A 25,720-nucleotide genomic window follows, 5' to 3' on the forward strand; every position below is an offset into this window, starting at 1 on the left:
GTCTCTATGTGACATGAATGCCTCCAAATACCCTGATCCCTGTATCTACTCAAATGAAATTAATAATAGTATGTTATACTATATTTCTCGGAAACCTAATTTAATGCCAAAAGCACAATATTATACAGTAATATAGATCACAATATGACTTGCTTCCTGCATATACACTACAAGAGCTAATATTCTTACTTGAAAAATCCAAAACTTGTTTTCAAACTTTGTCACTATAGCAAAAATCAATTCAGAAATGGAAATGAAAATATTATAGTCCACAAGTTTCCATTTGTATAATAGATGATTAACAGATAGTGTATATGAATTAATTAGGTCTGGCTTTGATGTAATGCTGGCATTTTATAACTTTTATACGATACTATATACGATTTTCAAGAAAGTGTCCACTATCAGATTCCAGATTATGCCCTATTATATTACCTTTTAGGTACTTCTAAGATAAACTTATTTATGGGCACTATCTTGGTTTTTTTAAATTTCTCAATTGGATAGTTTCTGAGAATTAGTCCTTACTTCAAGTTTATATTTTTTAACTCCTTAATTCCCTACTTTAAAATGTAAGACCTGGTTCCTGTACTAAATGGGCCCTTCAATTAATATTCCACAAGGATGCGTGGCTAAGATTTTATAGGCTACATATGCCTACCAATTCCATCTCAACTGGCGCAGCAGTAGATGGGAGTAGCGCGTGCGAGTCAGGCAGAAAGGTTTTGACTTTACTTCAAAAAGCGGCCTTCAAAGTATTTTTCAAGGTTTTTCAGATTTACGAATGGAGTTCGAATTCACTCATGAACAACCTTCCTCAGAGCTTTTTGTCATATATTCTTTCTAAAAATAAAAAATGAGATGACAATGTTTCCAATAAGTCATCAACGGCATGAAATCCTTATGGGTATTAACGGGTGGACTTTACCACGAGAAAACTTGCCGTCAGTGCTTGCTCCACAAAGTCAAGTCAAACATTTCTTTCTATTTGATGGTGCATCAATATGATTCTATTTTTGCGCAGCGAGTGAAAATAGTAAATTCATCCGTTTGGTCTATCGAGAGCGTATTTTTTCTTATGCGTAAATTACTTTAGTGTATACTAGAGTACTCAGCTCAGCGGATTTATAGACAATTTTTGTATCTGGGCATATTTGCCCCATTGAAATAATTTTCTGTTTTCTTATTTCTCTTTCCTGGGCTTGCATACAACCCCCAATTTGAAGGGATTTTGAAGTTCTATATGGAGTTGATAACCTTTTTCTAGAAGTTAAAGCCAATTTTGCTTCAGGAAGTTCTGAGTAATTTTCTGCTTATCACTTGCATCGCTCTTGATAATTCCGTTCGAAACATTGCAGATATTTTTCAATTAATAAAACCCTGACTTTAATTTGAGTGAACGTCTTTTCTGGTAATATCAATTTTTGCTAAAAAAATATTTTGTTTTTATCCTGTGAGTCAACATGGCTCACATCTAAACGGCTGAGGTTTTTTTTAGCTAGTTTATATAGGCTGATGATTTTGAAATTCATTGAGGTATTTATGGCGTTCTGTGGGTTGGATTAAAAGAAGTGCATGTTTGTGAACTTTGGATAAGCGATATCACAAGAAGTATATTGAATTTTGATAGTAGTATTAAGTGAAAATTGAATTTTCTTATCAATGATCATCAGTTTTGCTGTTTGGAATATTGTGATTTATTTCAACGCATGTGTTTGGAAAGATTGATGAGAATTTCAGCAGCGATTATTTTGGTCAATCTATTTCAATATTTTGGTTGTTTCTGGCGTCTAAGTTTTTACAATTGCGCAGATGTTTTGTGTTTATATTTCTTGATGAACACATGATTAGTTATTTTTATAAATTTTACTTCAGATGTCTTCTGTTCACTTTTTCTTAGGGCTTATTTTTTATTTTATTCTTAATAAGGTTATAATAAGTCTTTTTTTACCATTTTATGGGGCATCGGCTATCCGCACAGTTTCTTCTTTCTTATTGTTACTTTCGTCCATTACATTTTCAATTATGCCATCCCTGGCATAATCAGGATTCAAACTCGAGATAATCGAACTTGTGATGCTGGCAGTTAACCAAAAATTAAACAACCATAAAGACTAACCTGAAATCGATATTCGAATCCGGAGTTCAACATCTTTCATCCCCTTCAAAGTATTCTTCCTCGGCCCTAATACACTAATAACAACGTTTCTTACATCTTCAAAACATTTACTATACTCGATTTCCAGAATGGCTTTGAGAGCCTTTATCGATTCGTGCTTTTTTCAGGCTTGACAAGCACACAACTGCTTAAATTGTAGCTTTGGTGAGATACCGAGTTTGTCAATCTAATTACGATCTTTCCGTCACCCTGTACTGGATTGAAAGTGTTTTCTTCTATTATAATTGGTTTCATATTTTGAAACGATATTTGAGCACTGTGTGTCAGATACCTAACCGATTCTGCAGAAAAACGTTCCAGCTATAAATATTGCATAACAAATTTGAAGGATTGTTAAGTATTTTGAAAGATATTCTCTCCTGTGACAAATTGAAGAGAAGAGATTGTAAGTGAAACATGAAGTTATTAAGCAATAGCAAGCTGATCGCCTCTTTCTCATCCTCTTCTGCCGTGGAATTCCTCATTACGGAAAGGAGATAATAATATGCTTATGATGGTGGACCAAGGCTGTGCAGTACACTATATATCATCAACATGATCACAAAATCAGTATTAGTAGTCCTATATTTACCCCACCCTCCCTTGTGCCAAACATCATCATAGCAGGTAGTGGTATCACATTACTTTTTGAATATCGCCTTTCATTACCCTAACCGTATATATGATGAAATATTAACAATCTGCAGTCTAAAGTAGCAAATATTACGTATTACTAAAATAATTTCGCCTGAATTTATTACATTCATAACGAAAAACATACGGCAGCGCCAAATAAGTATCAATGAAGAATGAAAAAACCTTTCTCGTAGGAGAAGAAGAAAAAAAAACAGAAGATCCAATAAAGATATAAGATAATAGATAGTACAATATTTTCACATACAAAGAACAGCAAATTATGGCTCTTGTGAACGAGTATTGCCTGACTTAGGTGTTATCTTTTCTTGGCATAATTAAAGTACGCCTATCACATACTAAATCGAAATCATCTCTTCCCATTGAAACCATTCTTTAGAACAGATTCGTAACCGAAATTCGGCATCAGCACTCGATAGTCGCCTTGGCCGACATTACAAATCAATTACTCAAAAGCAAGAATCTGCAGCTTCATATTCGCATACACGCGAAATCATTTTCTAGTCCAAAGCCAGCCCCAAACCTACCTAAAGCAATCTCAAAGTCAACCCAATACTCGGCATCGACAACTGCCGCCACGACTTGTATTGCAATTAGTGGTACTGTTAGATGATATTTTGAAATGCGATTTCATATTACAACATCATTTTTGTAATGCGGTAATGTTGGACGATATTGTAATGCTTGGTAGTGTTTGTATCGCGCACGATGATAATGTGATATCACACTTTAAGGTGATATCACTTCTGCAATATTACATACATCTCATACCCACCTCTACGGGAGGGGCCGAACCATTTTTCATCGTGGCAATACTGGCCACAATCAGCTTTTTTAACTCAACAGTGCAGACTCAAGCATCCCGACTTTACGCCATCTGATTTCTTCCTATTCAAATCGCTACACAATTCACTAAAATGAATGAAAATGGTGTAGAGTCTGATGAAACCCAATAATTTTCGCACAGAGAAATAGTTTCCTCAAAATTAATATAACAGTTCTGAATCAAATACAATTTTGCCTACAACAACAGCCGAATACATTTTTTATCTTTTAAATAAAAAAAAACTCAAATGACCATGTTTCATTTCTGGGAAATCGCAATTTAAAAAAAGTCTATTAATTGCGCTCTGAGTGTGAAAATGGACGGAAGAAATTGACAATCGGTTAATATAATCAACCACACATATGCGTCGTTGCTGTCTATTTGCTGAAACGTGTTTCAGTCCTATTCAACTCTTCTTAAGAAGTTTGCTTTTCTCTTTTACTGTTTTATGCTGCGTGTTTCAGAGGTGACCCACTTGTCGTCCATTTTAGGATAGTGGATTCTATAGCATCACATAGCCAACAATGAAGTTATCGCTCCTCCTTAAAGGGCGATGAGTTTACTGCCATTTGCACCTTCTAATCAACACTTCTACCGACATCTGATCCGTATTGCAAACGTAGTGGGCCAAAGCACCTTGATAACCAGTTCCAGGTAATGTGTTTCAACTCCTTCTATGATTTTCCGAGCAGCTTCCACTTTTTCTGAACTGCTCTACGCCACGTATTTCTAGCGCAGCCACAGTAATTTCCATTGCATATGCAATAACTCACAATGAAGGGGAGTTGTCATTCCCTATTTGTTTCATTTCTCATCTTCGCAATGGGAGACGCTTTCCGCAATTTTTTAAGGCTTTATGGGAAACAGAATCTTATTAAAATCCGTTCATTCTCTGTCTGTTACGCACTTTTTTCAGAAAGTTTTTAACTGAACCCTGACGCGTGCTGTGAATTCTAATGTTTGTTGCCAAATATAGACGTGTGGGGTATTAAGGAAAAGTCTCGGCTAGTATTTTCCAAAACAAGTGACAGTTTTGGCGTCAGTTCTAAAGGGGGTTTGGAAAGTAGTCAACTATTTTAAGGGGCAATTCGGAGGAAGTACCAATCTGAAAAAATCATCTTGGTATTTCCTAACATCCATGTTATGTTCGAAATATGTATAATATCTGCTAGGATATACGAAGAAAACCATCTATAGTACAATAGGGAATTATCTACAATTGTTTTTATCACCCAACTGTAGACCACAAAGGAGCTTTCCTTTTTAAAAACCAATCATCTTGGTGTCTCCATACGACATCTAGACCTCTAAATATGCTGCTGCTGCTATTTCAGTTGGTCAGTTTAGAATGTAGCACCCTTAATAAAATTATTCCATTTTACTAACTAAAAGAATTTTCTACAAGAAATTTCCTATCCATAAAATGTTTCATCATTTCCCACTGGTGCTTGTCTTTCACATGATACCTTCGGGAAGCCCTGCAGGCGTAGATTCGGACTGGAGTTTGGGTACTGTCATTACAATTAGACAACAGAGCACATGACGCGCGATACCAACACCATCCATCCCATGCCATCCCGCTGTATTCTTCCCAAGTTTCGAGTTTGTCATCAAATACTCGGCGAGCTCCTCCATTCTGAAGTCAGTCTCGCGACTATACACCATTGAAGTGGAAGCAAACAAACGTCTTGGAGCTCGGGGGACAAAATTGCGCTCCATCGTCCACTAGAACGTCGTGTTTGTCTCGTCCAAGCGATTTCTCGAATGGAAACATAAATTCGATTCTGATTGCAATTCCGAATCCCTGGTTAATGCGCTATGCATCGTCTGATTACATTTGCGGGTTAACTTTCGTGCAGACTTACATGAGAGTAATTATGGTGCAATGGAACGGGCTGTAACTGATTTTTTTCATTCTACCCGAGTCAAAGTGGAGCTGAAATGGATTATCTCCCATTTGCTTCTTTTGGGGAGCTGTTAGCGCGCATACTAAGCATCTGTGCGCGAACCTTAGCCACACTCACTACACTTGGGTTATTCACACCTGAAAACATGAATCGCGGTTAAATTCGACATGTGTTCACTGGCGTACCCGTTCGTGGAAAGCGAGTCGTAGTGGCGGTACCGGCCCCAGTGTAGTGAACGGAAAGTGAGGAATGGTTGGCGCGTAGTTCCGAAGCCTAACAAAAATATGTTATGTTCGATGTTTAGGAATTGAAACAGTTAACGTTCGGACGGCTTCCGTTCATAAGCCCACGGAATCGCTCGGCTCTTCACTCAGCTGTTACAGGCTGGCAATAGCAAGTGCTTGTGCAGTGATTGTTCGAATGCCACGGGACGGCATACTGAAAGGGCTTAGCCACGTAGCTGGCGAACCGGATGTCCTTTTTCCTTTCCATTCGCGAAGTGCTGAAATTTGAAACCTTTAGTGTGACTGCAGTCCGTTCCGGTTGTGGGTTTTGAACCTAATAAAAGAAACGGATCCTTTTTTCTGAGAATAAATGAGTTTCAAGTTCAATCTATTTGGAACGTCCCAACGAAATAATTTGAAGTGAATAAACGTGTATGCGACAAACTCGATAAGTCCGAACCGACCTCCTTTCACGAATTCCAAATTTGCAATTAGTTTTGGATATTACTGCAGTGACCATTAATATCTAGTAAACAAATGATGTAGGAATGTGCTTAGTGAACCCCTTCGATAGTAAGAGGACTTCCTACTTGGAAGTACTGTGTTACGCTAGAAGTGCTGTTTAAAATTATATTCCTTTGTGGATATCGTGCAGTGCGAGTACGAACTGTAAGTTCATTTTACGGACAACAACAGTGGTTTCTTCCCCAAACGATTTTGTGCAAATTTTATGGATATAAAGTTTCGTGCCCAATCTCAAAAGGATTTCGCTCCAATCTAGCACAAATGTTTGGTATATATTAATGATATCATTATTCAAATGGAGATGTGTATTTCGGTTGCCTAGGGAGCACTGTTTCGTTATCAATAAATTATGATTAATTTTCGATGGTTACTATCGCTTTTGGTTAGTTTGTTGTTTTGTGATTCCCTACAGCAAGGAAACCAAGAGGCTTCCCCAATCTTATTCACAGCGGCGTAAATCGTCTAAGTTTGTATGCCAAGTTTAGCCTCTTTCTTGTTCATCTGCGTCAAAACAATTCACTTTTGGACCGGTGCATTAGCATTCCGTTGTTCTCCCTTGGGTAACACTTACTTTGAATATCTGTTTTGTATTTTTCCTGAATAATAGCTTTTTATGAATAATTTTATAATTTTGATGATGTTTTCAACTATATAACAAAATATATGCATGGGAAATGAAAGACAAAACCAAATGATGCCATCGCTTCCGTTTTAGCAATCAGACTCCAGGGAACAACTCAGTTTAAATATTTCGCCGGCAGATGAAAAAGATTTACATTTTGTAACATTTAAGAAAAGCTAAAATGATTTGAATGGCGGCTAGTGTGAAATTTTGATTTGCTTCCTTACATTATTTCTTTTTTTTTCATGCTGGGACGAAATCCATTCAATTCCATAATTTCAATTGTATCTGAGGTGAAAAAGCTTCACGTGTCAATAAGTTTTAATGCGAAACAGTTTCAACAATAGAAAATATTATGTATCCATTGAATGCATTCATCTTTCAATTCTATTCTATCATTTCTCCACAACATTACCACAAAAACATAAACCGGTACTTCCAAATATAACATTTTATAATGAACTTTTTCAAAAACTATCCATTTTTATAATAAAACGTTGCAGACTTCCATTTAATCCCTGCTGATGTGTGTTGATACTTTGCCAATTTTATTGGGTTCTGTCAATGATTTATGCCCATGAACGTCTGTTGGTTGTTGCTTTTTTCAATTTAGAGAAATTGTATCTTTCGTCTAGCGACTAGCTTAAAATTTTTATTGTTAATGATGATTGCTTGATTTATCTGTCGAAGTCGAATATTAGCATATTTTTAGACATTTGGATATCCATACCCATAGAGATTTTGAATGGTAGACCTGAGTAAATTTTAATTTGTGCAAGGAATTATTTACGGAAAAAATGGGACGAATATTGCTCCTTAGAAAAAAGATACGTTATTAGAATACTCGACGGATTACTGCTGTTATCGGCAAACACAACCTGCAGTGTTAAGGAAAGATATTATTTTCTAGATTCTTTATATTGAAAAATTCTTCAGATCGTCAACAAAGCTTTGTCTCTTTTTCAGTATAGACTTCTGATTAGAGTCGGCTTTTGCGCGTGCCGATGATTACGCACGTCTGCGGATTAAACATTTTGTTTTCCTTTTGGATTTTATAGTTGATTGTGGGATTTAAAACCTTCTAATTACGGAATTTGTTTTTTTTTCGTCTTATCAGTATTTTTCGAAACACGACATTTGAAAATACAACACACATACTTGTGGTACCTTTTCCTTTTGCATGGAAGTGTTTGTTGAATGACTTTCTCTTGCGGGTTTTGTTTAAGTGACCACGCATCAATAATCAGCAATAATGTCTCATTACACTTCCATTTGGCACCTGTGCTCCATTTCCTTTACGTCGTCTGTAGCTCTTAGAGTATCAGAAAAGTATCTGTCAGTTCTACCGGATTCAATCTTTCATCAAGTTTTGACTTTTCATTACTTATGCAAATAAGAAAAATAGCTTCCTACAGCTTCATTTTCGAACATTTCTGATTTTAGAGTTTGGCATGTTTCAAAAATAAGCAAAAGACGGTTTCTAAGCCGCATGAAATTCTCCATAAAATGACCTAGAATTAATTTTTTTTTCCCAAAAACAAAAACAAAATGGGATTTTTTTCAAATTTGACGAATTTTGGCACCAAATATATAGAAACAATCTACCTCATTGTAAGTCATTCTATTCTTTTGAATATCTGTAATGGCTTATTCAGACTCCAAAGCGATCGGTCAAGTGGTCTTTGCATCCCAACATTAAAAAACCTTATTTTGATCAAAATACAATTGAAGTTTTAGCAAATATTTTTTGAAAAACCTTATCTACCCTTAAACCACATACATTGCATTTTTTCCTTTCATATGGCTCATCCAGATGCTTTGAAGTGAAAGGTAAAAGTAAGACGAAAGCATATAAAATCCGGTCTTTACATGCCGCGCTATACTCTCTCTCTCTGGTCACTCATTTTTAAAATCGAATTGGACTTTTATATTATTGAAAACATATTTTCAGAGTGATAGTGAATATCACTATCAAAATCAATTATAAAAAAATTTTAATTTTTCTAAAAGTTGGACCAACATGTCCCTCTAAACAGTCTTCTGCTGATATTCTAAGAGGTAACTGGGAAATTTTTCTCATCTATGAAAATTATTTTCTTTAAGTTAGTGATCGTATTCGTCGACTCTTCTCCAAATGTTTCACTTTAGCCTCCACACTGAAGTATCTTCTGCGGCAGATCTTGTAACTACGAAGTTTCAACTTCCATCTGATTATATTGCAAGCAATTTCCTGTTTCAGTCCTTCATGGGTTGTTTTTGACGCCCGTATTCCTTCTCTCCTGTAGATTGGTGTTCTCTGGAAGATCCTTGCAGTTGCACATCGAGGCTTTGCAAGGCAAAATCAAATTTTTCTGAACTAATTTCAGAACCCTTTAAATTATCTTCAGAAATTTCCGAACCAATTCCAGAATTTTTCATTTTAATTTCAAAATTTTCAATTCCAAATTCAGACCTTCAAATTTGTTTTTTTTTTTTGTGTCAATGGTTTATTATAAGTTTTATACCAATTTTGAAGTAGTAAGTGAGGATACAATTGGAGTTATTTAAAAATAGTCCAAGTAGTCCATCCTTTTGGTTCATTATTTGTTTTAATGGATTATATAAGATCTAGGTCAAAAATTAATACTACTCAAATTTTACTGGTTTTTTTATGACCTCAGGATTCAAAATAAAACATAAAAAATGCGTTCGTGTTTATAGCCGCAATTGATTCTTCCTTCCCAAAAATTAAATTGGGGCAGCGGTAATTATTTATGGGAGCAAGAAAGTTGGGAACGCTCTTAAATATTTTAATTATTTTGGTTTTCAAAAGAAATGATCCCTAAAAGTGACTTAATGGTTAAAAGATTAAAATAACGTTTCTATCGAGGGACCCCTTTAATTTAATTTTGTAACAAGTAATTTTTAGATCATTATAATGATTATAATTAAATTAAAGGGGGGGTCTCTGTCGACTTCTTACTTTCATTCCCCTTCTATTGCTGCTCAGTGCAAACTAATCAAACTAATGCTGCTCAGTGCAAACTAATCAAACTAATGCTGCAGTTCTTGAATTCGATGAAAAATGCTCATCGTTGTTTCTATTTTGTGCCAAACGGCAATTTTGATTAGCAACAATTAACTGGCTACACAGGCTCACTTCTGTAACATTCAAATATACATTCTCTAGCCAGCGGTATCAAATGTAGCTACGTCTTGTTGAAATCAATGGTGACTTTCTTTCAACTGCAAACAGACAAAAAAAATGAAATTCATAGTTTAGCCAGCGGTTTGAGGTGCCACCCGTTTTGTTGAAACCAACGGTAGAAACAATTCGATCGTGCGTTGGTAACGCTCCACAGGCACATCTTAAGCACAATATCAATTTTCTGCGGATGTGTTTGACTCGCACTCTAATTAAATTCCTCCTTTTTGAAAGTGCCTGTGATGTCACCTAATCTGGTTCAGCAAAATCGCTTCACTGTCAAACTTTCGCCAATATATGAATGGGTGAGATCTCAGAGTCACAGCCTCTCCCAGCCCTTTCTCATTTTCATTAAATTCACTAGCCGCACTGCGTGATTCTCTTCAACTATTCCCCAACCTCTTCTTTCGAGCATGCATATTGCTTCGTATCCGTTGTCATTTTCTTCCTTACTCTTTGTTTAGATGAGTTTCTCGCCAGCAATCTCAATCAATTCTGGATCCTCGGTGCTTTCTTAATTCTCCCATTTTTGAATGCTAATCAGTGCATTACTCTCGCTATTATGATAATTTTTACCAAGGGTCACAAAGACAATCTTTTCTCATTTTATCTGTACTTTAGTGCATTGATGTTCCGTGGGTAAGTTGGTGCGAAATATCAGCAAATGTTATTCGATGTGTTATTCTTTCAAAACAGTCTCAACTCCTCCGTTTTTCTACTCTCTTGGTGGAAAAGATTTATTCTATCTGAGCCCTCTGGCCGTAAGTTCAGTTTTGACAACCACTACTTCGAGGTCATCAATTGTTAATGCAGTATATCATAATAATAATCTTTGGCGCGGCAATTCAATTGGATCAGGGCCTTGAAGTGATTATCACCCTGATTTGACTCAGATATTTGTTCACGTCGACTGATATCCGACGTCACGATACAAATCCCACCATTGATATTTCAGAATATCGATTTTTTAGAATACGCTCTGAAGTGAATTTCTGATACAAAATCCTCCATTAGTCATCCAAGTCGCTACAGAACTTGAAGTATATCTAAGTAACAGAAAGGACAAGAGCCGGGAAAGTATATCCTGCTTGACTCTAAAAAAACCGTTTTACCACATGTGAGAGCTTTTCACTAACTTGTAGTTCCTTCGTCCAGTTGTTGTCAGTTGTTATCAAGCTGTGTTTGGCATTTCATCCCGAACAAATTAAAGCAGCCACCTTTCGAGCTAGTATTATCGCACATGGCAATGTGTCCTGTTCCATCCCATTTGTCAGTCAGTCAGTCATTCACCTGATATCTCTTCTTTTTTCTGTATCCTTTTAATGTATTATACATATGGACAATACGAGTATTATGTATATCATCGCTACGGGCTTTGTCGCTATTTCTTCTGTATCTCAATGGCAGGACCTTTGTCCTTGTGGTTGTACTTCATTGAGAGTACTCTTTCCTAGTCGATTGTTTCGCATTCATTGGAGGCGAGTTAACTTTGGGTTTAAGACTTTTTTTAAAGCAAGGTAACGCTGAGTTTTGCTGCAATATCCAAATCGCATTATCAAAATGTCGCTGAGTTCATGGAAGCGTCAAGGCGTCTAGGATATATCGATGTTTTATCACTCCTGCAAATTACACTACAATTTTAGGAGTGGATTGTTTTTGTTTATTTCAGTTGGGAGCTTCAATTTTAGGCTTTGTTTGATTTCATATTTCCTTTTTTTCTGTTTCCTCGTTTTAGGTATATGTATTTCCAATATTATATAATATCATTTAAAAAATAATGAAGATTGGGTAGATTGTATGGGGTTGGCTGTTTAGGTCCGCTATATGTAGAGTATCGTCATTATTCACAGTGCAACAAGCGGTGTTCGGTCTAAGCCCGCCTTAGTAAGGAACCCCAAACGTTTTGAATTTGCGCCGAGGTATAAAAATTCGATATCTCTACCAGGTGCCTATCATTTTCGTCTAGATCATCACTAGGCTTTTTTTTTCTTTCTTTAATATGTATTGTCCTTATATTCTATGTACACACGCTATTCAGCTGGAATTTATCCACTTGTATGTAATGGTGAAGATGTAGAGAATGGCTTCAACCAACCGTATGGTCATGAATCCTACCTAATCCGCCTCATTATTATGAATACCTGTCTAAACTTTCGCATCGCTTAAAATAATCCTTGTGATGTTTCCTCTCTTGATTGAATTTTATAATAAGATGTGTGCGGTTATGTTGTAGTTATTTGTCATACATTCTTTTTCCCCAAGTCACCTGCATTCCCCTTTTAATATCCAAAGTAAATTACTTGACACCTCAATGATGATACGATGATTGAGTTAATTGACATCTGATGGTTCGATGATTGAGTTGGTTGACGTCAGTACCTTGAGCTCATTCTCCTTCCAATTAGAGCTTTAGTCTACCGGATACAGCTTTCCCTTCCAGACAACTCGATCCTTCTACTGCGTTTTCCAAGTAGAAATAACACAGTCTCGAATTTGGGCTTCAAACACTCTTTTAAGGTATTCGTTCATTGTTAACATTACTAGTTGTTGCAGATGAAATGTCGGATTCGGCACATTTCTTCCATTGAGCATTCATGCCAGTTTCATAGAAGTCTGAGTTTCTAGTGTGAAGAAATTTTCGGAAGCCTTTGATAGCTGCTTCATTGATTAATTGTTTTCCGCCAAAAAATGATCCCAATGAGAGAAAGAGGTGGGGTGAACCTGGTGGATGAGACAGGATCTCATACTGCAGTTTGTTTAATTTCTGAGCCGTTATTCTGGATATATGAGGTCGTGCGTTGTCATGAAACAGTATCACCCCATCTAAACTTAGCAATCTAGGCCGTTGAATACGCAATATTCCAAGCATTTCATCGAGTTAGCCACAGTACTTCTCTGCATTAATCGTTTCATCACGTTGCAAAAAGAATAGTGGATAACCCCGGCTGCAGACCACCAAACAGTTAGCATTACCTTCTTTGGATGAAGGCTCGGTTTTAGCATGTGTTTTGGAGCCTTTCCGATATCTAAGCCATTGAGCTGATCTGCGAAGATTGTCATACAATATCCACTTTTCATCAAATGTCACTGTTGCGGGAGAGCCATGTTATTCAGCTTCTTCACCTCTCCAAGCTGTCGCAAATGCCGGGTAATTACCAAATAATGTACGCCCAATATGTCTTACAGATGCATGTGAGTCAGATTCCACCACTAGGCACTGCTCGTCGTTGTCGATCGATGATCCCGGATGTCCTCGTGGCTCACTTTGGCGGCTCATATCGCACGATTAAACCACTGCTGGGGGGTTCGTTCGTTTACCGTATCAGCTCCAAATGCCCTGCAAATTTTTTCGATGCGTCGTGTCTAAGTTTAAACTCATTAAAGAAAACTAGGCGTTTTTCACTTACTTCCATGTTTTTTCTTTTTTATTCCTCCAAAAACACAATGACTTTTAAGACTGGAAGGACACCTTGATCAAATGCAGGACTATCATTCTCTAATATTCAATACCACTAGACCCACTTGGCGACAGTTTGACACATCAAAATCGCAACTAACTTCACTTCCGACATTTCATCTGCAACAACCTAATATATTTTTAAAAATTAATCAAAAGATGCCCCTGTTCCCCCTATTATTATAGGCTATAATGTGAAGCATTACACTAGAAACTTTAGTAGAAATGCTACTATTCTTAGAAGGTGTTCTTGTAAAATGACTCAAAAACTGCGTTCTATGGAAGAGATTTTGGATCTTCCTTCTCGCAATATCACTTAAAATTTGAAAATACGAACGGAAAGACATTTTAAACCGAGCTTGCAAATACTGAAACTCAATTAAGAGCAAATTTCAATCTAATTCTAGCTCTGCATACATAAGTTATAAGGGAGCTCACGAAAATTGCTCAAATTTCGACTAATTCATTTCAATATCTACCCGCTAAATATGAATAGTTTATTTGTTATTACTTCATTTTTTATGGTCATTATTTACCATATATCTTTCTTTTATGATATTTACGGGGAAACAAAGTCTATAAATTTATATTGTCTAAGATTAATATTTTTTTTTTATAATATTGCTAAAATTACTAATTTTATTGAATTATCAATAGCTTTCAAGGTTATTACACTTCCTAGCAGTTTAAAGTGAACGCAATCACCAAATATTGTATATTGAAAGGTTTTTTTTAAACAAAATAATATCTTTTCACTGTTCACTACTATACTAACTATTGAACATTTTATTCTTTCTGTGAACAATAAAATATTTTAAAAAGGTTGTTATACATTACATTAGATCGTGTATCTATAACAAACAGCCCCAAGATATAAATAGCTGAGAAAAGCGCCTGATCATTTATTTTCCGTTGACGCCATAAAATAGAAAGGTCAATACAACTTTTAATTTCCCTTATGTAATATTTCGATAATAGAATCATGACTTTCTTACGGAAATTGTGTTCTTTTACGATAAGAAACTTTTGTCATCGAAGAATATTTAGGAAATACGAGTTTGTATATTTATTATAGTTTAATATATATACACCTACATGCGAGCCAGCCGATATGCTTTCATCGTGTAAAAATAGTCTTGAATGTTATATTTTTACATCTATTGTGTATATTTCCGAATTCTGATTCGATTTCAAGGTGCGGATGTAAATTTTTTTGTTATCTGCTATTTTGGTAATTCAAATAGTCAACCTAACATAGAAAACTTGTGAATTTAGGAAGTTGATGGTTGCAATGTTGGGAATTTCATCAGCTAATGATGGTAAATATTTTTCAAAAATTATGGATCATTTGTTTCTGTTTGTTTTATTCTGTTTTTCACATGATCCCATAGGATCCCTGCAGGGACTAGGAATTTGAAAAGAATATAATTCTCGGATTAATGTCCAGTGCAATGTTTTTTTCTTTATTTGAATCAATATTGGGCACGCGACACTATGTCGTAATTTGTATTCAATTCAAATCATGATGAAAGAATCGTTAATTCCCAAAGGTATCATTCACTCACCTTAAAGCCATTCCAACAATTGAACATTATTTTGAATGGTTCATGTTACCCAACTAGTCGGTCTTAAACGGATTCATACAAATATCCACATTCTCACGGCGCTTAAAAAACTCTATGATCTTATCCAAATTTAAAGTATTTGTTTTCGAGCGTGCATTCATTTTTTTATGCATTCCCATCGAAATTTCCATTCTCTTGCGTCATTCAAATTCAAATTAAAAGAAAAATTATATATATATGTGTATATTTACACAAACAGTCAAGTGCTTCTCCTAATAAACGACGCAATGAAAATGAAAGTTGTCTTTTGAACGGTTGAGAAAAAGAATTTGGGCGGCACATATTTCTCTATACTAAACAAATAACATTTCATTCACAATCATTCACCATCACATCAAATATTTAGTCTTCAAAGCTGATGGAAGGAAAAAAAGAATTAAAAATTACAAAAAAAGCTATTATTTAATGTTGGCGTGTTGAGATTGTCATGGGGGCCCCTCAATGGCAAGTGGTTGTTGCGGTACCGTATGGGATTTGAGTGCCTACTCTTCACTAGAAAAGCTTTTCTCCGTGGATTGATACTATATACATATGTAATACATGTTAATGATTTAATATTTAAATATTGTTTTTTAGAGGGTGTGGAGGAAGTGAAAAAAAAGCTTGTTTAATTATTTTGTCATTGGATATTCAAGATTGTTTGAATAAATCCAAAAACTTTCTTTATAATTGCTTACTGAATGGTAGTATGTAGGTTTAAGGGAAATTTTAAGTTGATAGAAAAAATTGCCATGTTGCGGTTGTTCCTACAAGTTTTCTAATTTTTGCGTTTAAACATTTTTTAGGCTGGTGAAATGGGTTTATGTCAACTTCGTTATGAATTTTTTAATGTTCTTTTTTGTCGACTGGTAATAAGTGGCAGTAAGCGAGTCATTTCTTGGAAAAAATAATACTTAAATGGGTTCCAGAGTGAAATTTATTGGTATGTTAGCAGAATGTTGCGAAACCAATTATTTCTGTTACATATTAGCATATTATATAATATGTAACAATCACAATAAAAGACGATCCCAGTTCTGTCTACATTTTGTAAGTTTCAGTGTCAAGCATAAAAAAAACTTTCCTGCCTTCCTTCAACGCGCTTCGGGACTATGTATTTCCCACTGAAATCTGTACAACTTCTTCCCTATTTAAATGTTTTTTAGTGTAAACGGAATTTTTTTGTTTGAGATATGAGAGATCCTAACTCCACATCTACTTGATGTCGGATCTTCTATTAAGCAAATTTAATATTTTTTATTTGAATTTTTTTTTATTTATTTAGGCTAATTATTTTTATTTAATTAATTTTATTCTATTTTTTTAAATTATATAAATGAAAAACACTTCATTCATTATAATAATCTTTCTCTCTCTCTCTCTCTCTCTCTCTCTCTCTCTCTCTCTTCCCCGATAATGCTAAGTCTCTTTTGGGAAGAATAAAAGATCGAGCTCATTTTGAATGCTAATTTTGTTTCTCTTCTTTATTTGAAAAAATCGAGCGGAGCACGTGCGGTGAAATTTCTCTACCGTAGTGACATGTTGTGAATCCATTTGTTCCCCAACCGTTACTCATCAATTTTCTGAAATTTAAATACGAAAATTTTGAGAATGAATGAAGTTAAGGGGTTAATCCCCCTTGTAGGGCAAAAAATAGGTAATTTTCACTTTATTTTTTTAAAGAAAACTACGAAACTATTCTGAACGATCAAAATATCATATTAAAGTGCATATATTGAACAACTTTGAGTATTTTTTTACTGAAAAGTATTACACACTTGTATTTCAAAAAGTTGTATTTTTATTTTTCTTTTCCGGTGACCAAAATTATGGCAAACTGGATCATCTGAACCGAAAGATGTCGACGGATTTAGTTGAATGACAATTAAAACTAGTGTTTTATCGAAGGATTTAAAAAAATATGAATTTTCCACAAAATGGCGGGCAGTCAAATTTAATGGTCCGCTTTGTCACTGTAAAAAACCGGTCGTTTTTAGGCTATAAACCCGCCATCTCTTATTGAAAAAAAATCAAACAACTGGGCGCTACATTATGTATTGAATAAGTCTGCCAAGTTTCATAAAGTTCGGTGCAGCAGTTTTCGAGTAATTTTGGTAACTGACTTCAAACATGTCATTTGTAGGAAAACGCGTTTAAAGTTTCAACTTCCAAGTCGTTTCCGGAACAGATGCTTCTCTTTGAACGATCATATCTCAATCAATTTGACACAGATCGATCTGAAATTATAAGAACATATTGTTAGATAGTAACATTTAAAAAAATGAAAAAAGAAACTATTTTCTTCAAAGTTAAAATCAAATCAATATTTCCTCTGCCATTCGAATAAAACCGGAAAATTTTCTTTTTCCTTGAGACAAAGTGCATTGGTCTTCAGGCTGAAGTGTATGCGATTACAAGGACCGCAACCACACTTGATGAGTGGTTAAAGCGCGGGCGCATCGCAATCTGCGGTAATAAACAAGCTGCACGGAGGTCATTGAGCAGTTGTTTAGGTACCTAAAAAATAGTTCAGGAAAGTAGAAACCAACTATTACGTAGTAAACTACGGTAGAACTACTCTGAGTATATAATCATTGTGTAGAGAGAAATGGAAGCTCGGATGCCTTAGCAAAAGAGGGTTTAATTTCCACCATGCTCAGATTAGGACCAGCAATTTGAATTTTCAGTAGCAATGTCTAGTATTGCTATAACAACTGGGAAAAAGCTTCTCGTAATGACTGGTGACAGCTTAAACGCTGCTTAACACTGTAAACTTTTACTATCGCAAAGAAATAAAGTTTCTTCTGTTGAAAATCAGGAGGACTTGCAGAAATATTGCTGGCAGTCTGCTTGCCATAATTCATTGCTCAGCTAGTACGTTTGAAATAGGAATTCTACAAAATGATAACGTGTTCATCCTGTAATGAGGAAGCGGGATCCACTAAACACTTTCTATGTGAATGCTCGGCCTAGGGGCGCAACAGATATCAGATTTTTGATATCGATGCCTACTAGCAGAAATCCTGCGATACTTAAACGGATCGGGCATATTCCGTCAGACGAGGGAGCCAAGTACAATAGACCACTACGATCTAAGTAATCAGAGACTATTATAATAATAATCGTTGGCGCAATAATCCAATTGGATCAGGGCCTTGAAGTGTGTTAGAGCAATTTATTCAAGACCGTAACGGTTCACTACAGTACGGTTATTACCCTGATTTGACTCAGGTACTCATTCACAGCTGAGTCGACCGGTGTCCGACATTCAGTCAGGATAGCAAATCTATCTGCCACCAGTGAGATTTGAACCGCTGCCTTCCGCTACGACAGCCCAGCGCTCTAGCCACTTGAGCCATTGAGAGGCTATGCCCCACCTAATACACACACGCAAGCTCATATTTATGATTCTTATAGATATTTTCTTGCTATCTACTGGAAACCATTCATTTCATCTTTACAAAAATTTGATATTGGAATCTTGAAGATTCTGGTACAGATTCCTTTCAATAAGACGACGAGCAGCTTTAAAGTTGTACTCTTCAATGTTTTTTTCTTCAGCCAAATTTCCAATTTGTTTGTCCTTTTGAGTAGGATGTATGCCTTTCATTGGGAAAGCGTGTTTTCACTTACCTGTTGCCGCAATCTTTGAAAACAGGCCTGAGTGGGTCCTCAAAAATTCACCGCATTTTTATGATTTTTTGACAACACAATTAAAATCTATTGATTGAAACCAGTGGCATAGTAACGTACGACATTTGAGAAATACTGTGTAAAATTTTCATGAAGAAATGTTAAAAAAAATAACGCGATGACGCAATGAAAAAGTAGAAATGCAGGGTCCTCATAATTCATATGCTGGATCATTTCAAATATAACAAGCTGGAATACCGGAAGTTTGCGCTTGGGGTATAAAGGCTTTCTATTCATCTTGTGTAAGAAACTTCAACGCACATTTTTCTATCCGTATTTAGCTACAAATCCAACATACTTCATATTTTTCCAAACTACAAGCCATACGTACATATAACAGACATAGATATTGTCCTCACCCTAAACAAACAAACTGTCTATTTCCAAATACTGTACATATATATACAAATGACTAAAAAACTAAAACAATTTAATTCATAGCGACCCCATTCATATGAACTTACTTCATTGCGGTATTGAAGAATTGATATGTGATGATGACGTTATAAACGTTGTAGAATGCACAAAATTCACGAAAAATGGCAGTTTCGCCCCCTATAGCTTTGCTAATAATAGTTGGATTTTCTTCAAGCTTGGCCAAATTGTGCATTTTGTTATTCCTTACACCCACGCCGAATTTTGTACTTCTGGGATGGATATAAGCGTTGCCGGGTAAATTTCTAAAATGTGTAAATATACTGCTATTAACTTTATTTGTGAGGATGTCCGAACCGGATGTATTTTGAGACCTAGATTTCATAGAGATGCACTACTGTGATTTTTTTCAGATTTTTCGGTTGGGTAGATTCTGAGAACGAAACCTATTACACTGTTTGATCATATTTTGAGCCCTCACTCCACTGTGTTTCACCCGATATCAAATATCGAACCAGTTTCGAAAAGTACTAATTGAACCCTTTGATTTGATACCTCACATGGCAACATTTTGTGAAAAAAAATTTTCCCCCTCTTAAACTTAACACAAAATGGCATCACATGCTGCATGTGAAGAAAACATACATCGACTCGATTCTTTCGTGTAAACACAAAACCTTAAAAATCAAGGTTCTTTCATTAGATAATCGCTTTCCCCAGGTAACGCGAGAGTTGTTCGAAATTTCAATTTTACATTTTTTAGGAACGCTTTGAAGCGTGATTTTTTTCGAAAAAATTGGCTAATTATTGAAATATAGAAAAAAATTGACAAATTAAAAAAAGAATTTCCCAGCGTTACCTCCGATATTATGTACAGAAATAGTGTTTAAAATTTCTAAACGTCCTTTTGGAGTTATGAGGGCACCGAGTTTGAAAGCGTGCATTGTGGGATAAACGCTTTGAAGTCTAAAACATTAGGAATCATTTGGAATAAAACGTGGGTGCATAAACTGCTGTATCTTCCTTTTTTTGCTCCGATTCTTCTGAATTGTTTCCACAATATTCTTGAAGGATTCTCTGTTCAGAAAATCAAATGCACAAAAAATTTAAAAAAAAAAGTTTAAAAACGTTGATCTTCAAATAAAGGCATCGTCTATAAAGAATTTGCTCCTCAATGCTTCATTCAACCAATAGTGGCAGCGAAGCTAAACAGTATTTCAAAAGAGGAGTTTTTCACAGGCACACAAATAAAGAATGTGATGATATGATTCAGACCCAGGTTCACGTGAAATCCAATTCCATATTCTTTAGTTTTGTTTTTAAAAAAATCCATTGTAGAGAAATTGTTCACTTTGCTGCCATCATACTCGGGGAATTGGCTATATTTGCTCTAATCTTTTGGAAATTTCGCATTAATTCCCTTTGTCTATTGCTTACCACAGCATCTAAAAGTTCCAGTTAACTCTTCCATTGAGTTGCATACTCCATATTCAGTGGATTTTCTTCTTATAGGGAGTGTGAACATTTCATCCGACCGCTCCTCACATTTGTTTTCAACTTGTCTATTTTAAATGGCTTACTTTTAAGGGTTGTTAATTGAATTTCATTGAGATTGAAAGAGATTGCACTAAGTGCCAGGCGCTTGGTCTCCTGTCTGCATCGTTCGCAGGTCTTTGCAAATCTGAGAATTTCATTTATAAGCAGAGTTCGTAGATTCTTTGTTGAGGAAAATCTTTCTGAAGCATCTTCGTTTAAGGTCTGAGAAGGTTGGGCTTCTGCTATTAAAATCAGAGTCGCTTCTCTTTCTCACATTGGCTGCACATTGCCAAGACCACCACCGTAATTTTCCCCATGTAGCAGTTTAAAGAGTAGCGTCCTGTTAAAAACCCTACTAAGGTTTCTATTTGCTCTTTTTTCAGGAATCGTTCTGGATGGCTTGGGTTCTTTCACAAAAATAGAAGGAATTCAATTTTATTCATTCAGTTGTGTGAACCTTCGTAACTACCCTTTAGAGAAGATTTGACAGTAAATGATATAACAAGAAGTGCTGACTCTGCTTGCTTATAGAGCTAGATCATTGATAAACAGTCTGTCAGTCTTCTCAATGTCATTGTTGTTCTGTGCCTTAGCGCACTGGGAATGTTTGGGTCAGTCGACTGAGTTTCAATAGAACTGGTGGGAGCTTCTCTTCAACTGGTTTAATATTTCGTTGCTATTTAGTGTTGGTAACACTTCCTGATTGTTGTCATGGATTTGAATGATGCAATCTCATAATTTTTGTCGCAGACATTCTTCTGTTGCCAATAAAATGTATAGCGTTATTTTGAAAGTATATCTTCTCCAAAAGAATCCAAGAAACCATATAATCAGCAGGCATTAGAGTATCAAGTGTTTCTAGATGGTTGCATGGCCGTATGTTTGGTGCCTTTCCATGCACCAATGGTATCAAGTCTCTATATGCGGCCTTAGCTGCTTTCCTTTTCATCCGCAATTGAACGGGGTATTAGTAGGGCCAGAGGGAGCCGGGGTACAAATGATGTACACAAACTGGGCCGAGTGATAATTGTCACTCTTTCAAGGAAATTTCTACTTCGGGCTGCAGTTAGAAACTGAGCATTTGGATTTGTACTAGCAGCCGTTTGTTTTTACCAAAGTTCAACCTCGGGCGTCGGATAATACATGTTGGTGAAAGTCCTCAGAACTCACCTATTGCAATCCTACAGCAACAGAACATTCTGCAAGATTTCTGATGTTGTTCCTGGATATGATGTTTCCACGTTAACTTGGAGCCGAACTGCAGTCCTAAACACTCGCTTGTTAGTATCATCTGCATTTCCACCCCTGATAAGGTGGGTAGCGTATGACTCCCCGCACCTAACGTTTCTAGTGAACACAATTAGTTCAGTTTTCCTATCAGGGAAGGTTGTCCGCAATCGATTTCATGCTATGTCCGCAAATTTGCAGACAATTATTACGATTAGATCTTCCATAAGTGTTTACGTAAAGTTCTTTCTGTACTCCAATAGCCATAGTAAGGTGTCTATTATCAGGAACCATAGCAACGGTGGAAAGTTTCCTACCTGTGAGCAGGTCATAAAACATCCTGCCTCAATAGATTTTCGTCTGATCACAGTGTGGATTTTTTTATAATTCAGCCTCTAATCGATTCCGTTTTGCCGCATCATGAATGCAGCATATCTAAAGAGGCTTTCGATGTCCATAAATGCACTCAAGATGTAGATACGCCTGCTTCTTACGACGACGACGAACTTACTATCAGAAGTGTCGACAGAAGGAATCTGAACTTTGACTCAGGTTTTTATTCAATAAACTGTTGCTCCCTCGGGGGTAGATCGATACGAACGAAGTTTAATTTTTGTTTTGGCTTTTATATAGTTTCCTTTTCTTAGACATTTCATGATTGACTGACATGACATTCGTTTTATCGCGGAAGGTAGTCCCTTCTTGCCGATGCCAATTGTAGCTGGTGCACAGATTGCGTCGTTTTCATTTTGCCTTGTACATTTGTGACCACTTAGTCTTCGGAACGACAGTGATATCTTACCTTGAGGTTTGATTACTGTTTAACTTCAACTTTCTTCTTTAGTTGCCCAAAGGATCTTCTTTACTGAGCTTCCTCACCATAACAAGGTAGGTTTGAAGATTGAATAAGGATATGGAATCACTATCGGGCTTAAATAGAAAATTTGAACTTTCTGGATTGTTCCTTTTGCTTAAGATTCCACTCATCCTTAATTTTCTTGTTGGAAATCAATTCTTGAAAGCGCCATTATCTAGAAAAAGGCATGGATCGTTGTCAGGAATCTTATTGACCCTTCTGAATAATTTATGATTATACAGTTGCCAGTAGCAACATCAGTTTTTAACTAGGTCATTTGTATTAAAATAATCTGCTTCAGTTATTATGGAATTCATTCATCCTTAAGGACTTGTACTCCCATCAGAAAATATTTACGGTTGGGTCAGTTGCTTTCCCATAGATTTGGACAGTTATAGATTAGTAAGGATGAAAGCGTATATGTTGTTGTAATGTTACCATACTTCGCAAGACTCAATTCAGCTGTGTCAGAGGAAGCAATTAGCATCTGCTTAACACAGTAACCTTTACAGGCGTACTGGTCTCCTGGTTCTAATGTTCTAAAGCGTTTTTCACGATTTCCTTATATATTCTGAATAGGGGCCAATTTTGTTTTGCATTTCCAAAGAGGTCTGTTTTCTTAGTCTCTTGAGTTTCGAACTCTGTCCGTGACTAATTTTCCGTTGACTTGTAAGAGAGAAAGCCCATTATCACAGGTAGAATTAATGTCATTCAATAAAAAAAGCGAGACAAAAACGCACTCATTACCGTCACTAAAGTCGATAAAGACGATGTTTCCAGAAAAAGTATAACTCCAGAGTGTCTATTTTATTAATTTATTACTTTATTATCGTCAACTGAAGTAAATCTCTGACCTCAAATTCCCAGGTTTATGAGTGTCAATATTGACGGTGTAAGAATATCCGCCAACTTTTAATATTTGCTCTTGTATCTTAACTGAATATCTTTTGTTTTAAATTTCATAGTTGGTCGTCTCTAATAAAAATTTTCTTTGGCTGGGGAAGGTTGGATATCTATAAAACCTCTCGAGTGTCAACTATCGAGAGTGAATGTAAATGAATCCGAATATAATTTTCACTGTATTGTTCGGAGTTTCATTATCATATTTTTAATAATAATCGTAATTAGTTGCCAAACAACTTATGCATACGCGAAAATATGTACCGCTTAGTTGACAATTCCAAATATGCAGACGTTGATTTTATATTGCATTTTAAAAATATTGTTATTAGCATTTTTTCTTTTGATTTTGATTAATCAATCATACCAATCATGTTTTATTATACTGAACAAATTTGATTATCTTTAATTGAGTTTGCTAGACGTGATCAATCAGCAACTCGTTCGGTTTTTTTGAGTAGACGAAATCGTCAGAAGCTGACATAACAAGCAGAAATGACGCTAAACTTCAAATTGAACACCGAAATGCACTTAATAATTGGGACATTGATTTAAATGGCTTTTGCGCCCCGGAAAAATGAATGACGTCCGCAGAAAATAATTGCGAATGTATGGCGACTTGAAGCTATACTGAAATGTTGCTTGCAATACATACTTGATAAGAAGGTTGTTGCCAAAAGCTGTCAAATACCTCCCCTTCCTTCTTTTCTCTTCTCACAATGAATACGAATGTCTCCTTTACGGAACAATTCATTCTATTGATGTCATCGTCACTTTCCTATGAGTCCGTGATCGGCTCTCTTAATAATACAGGCTCGAAAAACGTCTTCAATTTCAAGCTCCAATTGCAAAGAGATTTTTATTTCGTTTTCTTTTAGTACCTTCAATTTTATTTTATCATAGCTAGATTTTGTTCAATGTTTCATTTCTAAATTCTTGTCACGCACCTTTGAGTTTTTTAAGTTGCAAGATATGTAGGTTTCTGTTGTTCATGTCACCTTCATTCGATCTATCTACATATCTTACAACATGTGTTTTGGATACTTACATATGTATGTCTGCCTCCTATTGGGCTTTCGAATGTGGGATAGGTTCCGACAAATTGTCACCGTTTAGATGAATATTTAGGCCAGAACTTAGTAAACATACTTTCGTCGTCTTAAGGTTTTCATCTTCTGAATAGGTGTATCTACTTTATTCTCTTGTCACAAGATTGTTTTTTTTTTGTTATTATATGGGACTTTCGATAAGACTTTCTGTCATGTAGTAAAAATAAATGGAAGCTCATTAGTGAGGTTTTAGAAAAGAAGCGATATACAAACGTATAATTCCTGCACGTTATAAAAAAGACCTTAGTAGTCTGATATGATTTATTTTTTTGCTTGAAAGGAACAAGGAAATATGAGGTTTTACTGAAAGTTAAATGGATGCAAATAGACAAGGCTGCGACGATACGAAATGGTTCGTGGTGAGGCGATTTCATTTGAATGTTGAACGCAGAAATTGATTACTACATCCTGTCCAAATCGATATGAGAAAGCGAAAGCAGAACAATCGATGTTCGTTTACAATGATAATCAATAGTTATCAATTTTTCAAGATATTTATGTCATTTTGAAGTGAAACTTTAGAAAGACCTAACTATATGGTTGCTGGAAAATTTGTCGGTGAAGTAGAGCATGTTCAGCACGCTTATACATGAACCCTCCTCGCAAAAATCTATGGCCAAACATACCTCGTTAAAGAAAAAAAATGGAAGGGACATTCAAGGGGAGGAGGAAGGCCTCCGTCTCTAACTGGAACTTCAAATTGGGACTATTTTCATGTCAAAACGGTAGGGTTGAACTCCATCCCCCAAGCAGAAAAAAGTATAAATGGACAACTTATTTCTCAAAGCCCGTCGAAAAATTGCATCTAATCTGATTAAAAAGTGATGGCGCTTGAAAACCTCCCCCCTTTCATATCATCATAG

At 35.8% G+C, this 25,720-nt stretch overlaps 1 protein-coding gene across 2 annotated transcripts in view; it reads left to right on the forward strand.

Annotated features, from left to right (window-relative positions):
- The window catches only part of LOC119652732 (serine/threonine-protein kinase N), a 263,540-nt gene that overhangs the window by 75,844 nt on the left and 161,976 nt on the right, over positions 1-25,720 (forward strand). The window contains exon 1 of one of the 2 annotated variants that reach the window (XM_038057050.1): positions 5,305-6,438. The exons of the other annotated variant lie outside the window; for it this stretch is intronic. The gene's annotated coding sequence lies outside the window, so the exon portion shown is untranslated. Of the gene's footprint in view, positions 1-5,304; positions 6,439-25,720 lie in introns of those variants that run through there. 2 annotated transcript variants of the gene reach the window in all.

The sequence above is a fragment of the Hermetia illucens genome, chromosome 1, assembly GCF_905115235.1.
Source record: "Hermetia illucens chromosome 1, iHerIll2.2.curated.20191125, whole genome shotgun sequence".
NCBI lineage: Eukaryota > Metazoa > Arthropoda > Insecta > Diptera > Stratiomyidae > Hermetia > Hermetia illucens.